The sequence below is a fragment of the Pipistrellus kuhlii genome, unplaced genomic scaffold, assembly GCF_014108245.1.
Source record: "Pipistrellus kuhlii isolate mPipKuh1 unplaced genomic scaffold, mPipKuh1.p scaffold_m20_p_3, whole genome shotgun sequence".
In the NCBI taxonomy this organism is placed as follows: domain Eukaryota; kingdom Metazoa; phylum Chordata; class Mammalia; order Chiroptera; family Vespertilionidae; genus Pipistrellus; species Pipistrellus kuhlii.
In genome coordinates, this window is record NW_023425529.1 from 93876974 (window position 1) to 93883343 (window position 6370).

Consider the following 6370-nt stretch of genomic DNA (forward strand, 5'->3'; position numbering starts at 1 on the left):
CTGGTAAACATATATGTACCCAAATGCAGGAGCACCCAAATACATAAAAATCTCCTGGAACATATCAAGGGAAAGATCGACAACAATACAATCATAGACTTTAATATTCCATTGCCATCACTGGATAGATCTCCTAGAAAAAAAAATTAGCAAAGAAACAGCAATCCTAAATGACTCACTAGATCAGATGGAACTAATTGACATCTTTAGAACATTTCACCCCAAAGCTACAGAATATACATTCTTCTCAAGTGCACATGGGACATTTTCAAAGATAGACAAAATATTTGGACACAAGCTCAGTCTCTACAGATTCAAGAAGATTTAAATCTTATCAAGCATTTTCTCTGATTACAATTATATTAAATTAGAAATCAACTACAATAAAAACAATAAAAAATAAATAAATGCATAGAGACTAAATAGGCTGCTATTAAACAATGAATGGGTTGCCAAAAAGATCAAAGAAGAAGTAAAAAGTACCCTTGACACAAATGACAATTAAAACACAACAATCCAAAATCCATGGGACACAGTGAAAGCAGTCCTGATAGGGAAGTTCATAGCACAATAGGCCTACCTCAAATAACAAGAAAAACTGTTAATAAGTTATCTAACCCTACAACTTAAAGAAATAGAAAGAGAGCAACAAGACAAGCTCAGAATAGAAGAAGGAAGGAAATAATAAAGATGAGAGCAGAAATAAATGACATACAGACAAAAAACAAACAAACAAATAAACATACAAAATATCAATAGAACCAAGAGCTGGTTCTATGAAAGAATAAAGAAAATTGATGACTATCTAGCTAAGAAACAAAGATAGAGGACACAAATAAACAAAATCAGAAATGAAAGAGGTGAATTAACAACCAACCCAATAGACATACAAAAGAATGTAAAAAAAAAAAAAAAATACTGCAAACAACTGTATTCCAACAAACTGGGCAACTAGACGAAATGGACATTTTCCTAGAAAAATACAATATTTCAAAACTCAGTCAGGGATAACAATAATAATAATAATAATAATAATAATATTGAATAGGCTTATAATTACTGATGAAATTGAAGCAGTAATAAAAATAAATAAAAACCTCCAGCAAACAAAAGCTCTAGTTTCACCAAACTTTCAAAGAAGAACTAACTCTTACCCTTCTCAGACTATTCCAAAAAATTCAAGAGGAAGGAACACTTTTAAGGTCTTTCTATGAAGCCAGCATTACCCTAATCCAAAAACCGGATAAAGATACCACAAAAAAAGAGAATTAACAGCCAATATCCCTGATCAACATAGATGCTAAAATTGAGGAATAAAATATTAGCAAATCACAGCCAGCAATACATTAATAAGATCATACAATATGACCAAGTGGGATTTATTCCGGGGATGCAAGTTTGGTACAATATCTGAAAATCAATAAATGTGATACATCACATAAGTGAATTGAAAGACAAAAATCACATGGTCATATCAATTGGTGAAGAAAGAGCATTTAACAAAAGCCAACACCATTTTTTTTAAAATAAAAACTCTCAGCAAAGAGGCAATAGATGATTATATCTCAACATAATAAAAGCCTTCTATGAAAAAACTACTGCAAACATCTTACTCAATGGGCAAATACTAAAACCATTTTCCCTAAGAACAGGAATAAGACAGGGATGCCCATTTTTACCACTCTTGTTTGCAATACTATTAGAAGTGCTAGCCACATCAATTAGGTAAGAGGAAGAACTAAGGGCATCTAAATTGGAAAAGAAAAAGTAAAACTAATTATTTGCAGATGACATGATATTGTACATAGTAAAGACTCCATTACAAAACTACTAGATTTAGTAAATGAATTTAGCAACTTAGCAGAACATAAAATTAAGACCTAGAAATCTATGGATTTTTTTATACACTAATAACTCACAGAAAGAGGGGAAAAAAAACCTATCCCATTTACCATTGCAATAAAAATATTAAGATACCTAGGAGTAAATTTAACTAAGCAGGTAAAAGACCTATACTTGGAAAATTACAGGACCTTAAAAAAAGAGAAAGAGAAAGATGTAAACAAGTGGAAGAATATATCATGTTCATAGATTGGTAGAATCAATATAATCAAAATGTCCATACTACCCAAAGAAATCTATAGATTCAATGCAATCCCCATTAAATATGAATGACATATTTCAAAGACCTAGAACAAACTTGCAAAAAATTCAGCTGGAATACCCCAAATAGCCACAGCAATCCTAAGAAAGAAGAACAAGTTTGGAGGAACCATAATATCAGATATCAAGCTATATTACAAAGCCACTTTTCTCAAAATGTGCTGCTACTGACACAAGAACAAACACATAGACCAATGGAACAGAACAAAGAACCCAGAAATTGACACACGCCATTATGTTCAATTAATATTTGACAAGGGAGGCAAGAGCATACAATGGAGTCAAGACAGTCTTTTCAATAAATGGTATTGGATAATTGGACAGATACATGCAAAAACAATGAAATTGAATCACCAACTTACACCATATACAAAAATAAACTCAAAATGAATAAAAGACCTAAAAATAATATGGAAAACCATAAAAATAATAGAAGAACACATAGGTAGGAACATATCAGGCATATCTTGGAGCAATATCTTTACCAATAAAGATCCTAGGACAATGGAAACTAAGAAAAAAATAAACAAATGGAACTATATCAAAATAAAAAGCTTCTGCACAGCAAAAGAAACCATAACAAAAAAATAAGAAGCCCAGTGCATGGGAGAACATATTTGCCAATGTTATCTCCAATAAGGGTTTAATCTCCAAAATTTATAGGGTACTCATACATTTTAATAAAAGGAACTTAAGCAATCCAATAAAAAATGGGCAAAGGTCTTAAATAGATACTTTTCGAAAGTGGACACACAGAAGTCCAAGAGACATATGAAAAAATGCTCAAAGTCACCAATCATCTGAGAGATGCAAATCAAAATAACAATGAGGTACTATCTCACAACTGTCAGAATGGCTATTATCAACAAATCGACAAAAGACAAATGCTATGGAGAAAAAAGAACCCTCTTGCACTGCTAGTGGGAATGCAGACTGGTGCAGCCACTGTGGAAAATGGTAGGGAGTTTACTCAAAAAATTAAAAATGGAAATCTATTTGACACAGTAATCCCACTAATCCAAATATATCCCAAGAAATAAAAAACACCAATCAGAAAGGATATATGGACCTCTGTGTTCATAGCAGCACAATTTACAATAGCTAAGATTTGGAAACAGCCTAAATGCCCACCAGCAGATAAGTGGATAAGAAAACTGTGGTACATCTACATAATGGAATGCTACAACTGTTATAAAAAAGAAAGAACTTTTACCATTTGCAACAGCATGGATGGACTTGGAAAATATTATGCTAAGTGAAATAAGCCAGTCAGAGAAAGATAAGTATCACACGATCTCACTCATTTGTGTAATATAACGAGCATCATAAACTGATGAACAAAAATAGATCCAGAGACATAGAAACATGGAACAGACCCTCAAACCTCAGAAGAAGTGCAGGGTATGAGGGAGTTAGGCAAGGCATGGGGGCTGTTAGAAATCAACCAAAGGAGTTCTATGCATGCATATAAGCACAACTGATGGATACAGACAATAGGGGAGTGAAGACCTGTGCTGGAGAGTGGAAGCAGACTGGGAGAAGTCAATGATGGGGGGGGGGGGGGGAGAAAGGGACATTTGTAATACTTTCAACAATAAAGAATAAAGAAAATGCATAGTCACACTTAAAAAGGGATCTGTCCCAATTGATATGTAAAAGTATGGAAGGAAAGAGAAAAAATGCTTAATAATCATGGTTGTTGAGGGGCAGATAAGAGTGAAGAAATGCTGTCCCGTGTTCTATGATTGTGCAAGCTTTTTGAGAAGCCAGTGAAAAAAAATAACTTCTGAGAAGCGTGGGTGGGAAAATTCATTTGAAAGTACAGGTGGGGACTTGATTGACACAGGACTTTCTGTGCCTATGCCTCTTTATATAGGCCATTCACAAGGTGTGTCCCAAAAGAATTACTAAATTGTTTTCAGCTACAATGACATTTTGGTGTTATCTGAAACACCTATTGAAAGTGTACCTGTAACATTCAGTACAAAGGAGGCACAGAGACAAGCCTATTTTCAAAAGAGAATGGCAATGGGAAAGTTATGTTGTCACTAGGTACACCCTATAAACATGTACAGAAACCAGGACCTCCTGTTGGTACCATTTACAGCTACTTTGCCATATTTTCCAATGATGGAAGGGAGCAGGCATGCCCCTCTTGGGTCTGCTACCTCTTTACTAAATTCTCCCTCAATTTGACCTCCTTGTAAGCTATTCTTGGAGCTGCAGAATATTGTTTCAAAGAAGGGGTTACCTTCCCTAACTTGCATTGACATTTTATTTTTTTTTATTTTTAGACATCTCCACCCCTTATTGTTATTAAAAGTTTTAAATTATATTTTTAAAAAACCATCATGCCATGTTTCTTCTTAAGTCTTTACCCAAAGCACAGAGCTGTGGGCATGATGAATCCAGAATATGATTGTATTTTTTGGGCAAATGGCCTAACAATTAAGGAAAATTATTGAAGGTGGTCAGCACGGCCAAAGGTCAAGGGCAAGAAGAAGGAAAATAAAAAATTCTACTCTGTTTGTGACCAGTAATATTAAAAGGTACTTTATGAGTTTTTTTTTCATGTAATCAACAGTTTTATTTTTTAATTTTGTTTAAAGTATTACAAATAGTAGTACATATGTCTCCTTTCCCTCCCAATTCACCTCCTCCAGCCTCCCCTATTCCCCTGCACATGCCCTCACCCACCTTCCAGTGTCTTGCATCCATTGGTTATGCTTATATGCATGCATACACGTTCTTCAGTTGATCTCTTACCAGCACTGTCCCACCAATCCTCCCTAGCTTTCATGTTATAGTTTGACAGTCTGTTCAATGTTTCTCTGCCTCTGTATCTATTTTTGTTCATCAGTTTATAATTTTCTTATTATCTATAAATGAGTGAGATCATGTGGTATTTTTTTTCCCACTGATTGGCTTATTTCACTTAGCATAATGCTCTCCAGTTCCATTCATGCTATTGCAAATGGTAAGAATTTCTTCTTTTTTTTTTTATAGGAGCATAATATTCCATTGTGTAGATATACCACATCTTTCTAATCCACTCATTCGTCTGCTAATGGGTATTTAAGCTGTTTCCAAATCTTAGCTACTGTAAATTGTGCTGCTATGAACATAGGGGTGCATATATCCTTTCTGATTGTTGTTTATGTTTTCTTGGGATATATTTATAGAAGTGGGTCAAATGCAGTTCCATTTATACATTTTTGAGGAAACACCACACTGTTTTTCTATAATGGCTGTACCAGTCTGCATTCCCATGAGCAGGGTTCCTTTTTCTCCACATCCTTGCAAGCATTTGTTGTTTCTTAATTGTTGACTATAGCCATTCTGACAGGTGTGAGGTGGTACCTCATTGGTGTTCTGATTTGCATCTCTCAGATGATTTGTGACTTTGAGCATGTTTTCATATGTTTCTTGGCTTTCTGAAAGTCCTCTTTTGAAAAGTGTCTATTTAGGTCCTTTGCCCATTTTTTGATTGGGTGATCTTCATTTTTTTAAATTGTATGAGTCCCAGTAAATCTTGGAGATTAAACCCTTATCAGAGATAACATTAGTAAATATTCTCCCATGCAGTGGGCTTTCTTGATGTTTTGGTGATAGTTTCTTTTGCTGTGCAGAAGCTTTTTATTTTGATATAATCCCATTTGTTTATTTTCTCCTTAGTTTCCATTGCTCTAGGATCTGTATCCTTAAGTATATTGCTACAACAAATGTCTGCAATTTTGCTGCCTATGGCTTTTTCTAAGATTTCTATGGTTTCCCATCTTAGATTTAGGTCCTTTATCCATTTTGAGTTTATTTTTGTGTATTGTGTAAGTTGGTGGTCTAGTTTCATTTCTTTGCAACTATCTGACCAATTTTCCCAACACCATTTATTGAAGAGACTGTCTTGACTCCATTGTATGGTCTTGCCTCCTTTTTCAAATATTAATTAAGCATAATGGGTTGTGTCAATTTCTGGGTTCTCTGTTCTATTCCACTGGTCTATATATCTGTTCTTGTGGCAGTACTAGGCAGTATTGAGAACAATGGCTTTGTAGTATAGCTTGATATCTGGTATTGTGATCCCTCCAACATTTTTGTTCTTTTTCAAGATTGCTGGTGCTATTCGGGATCATTTTTTTTATTCCAGATGAATTTTTGTAGAATTTGTTCTAGATCTTTGAAGCATGCCATTGGTATTTTAATGGGGATT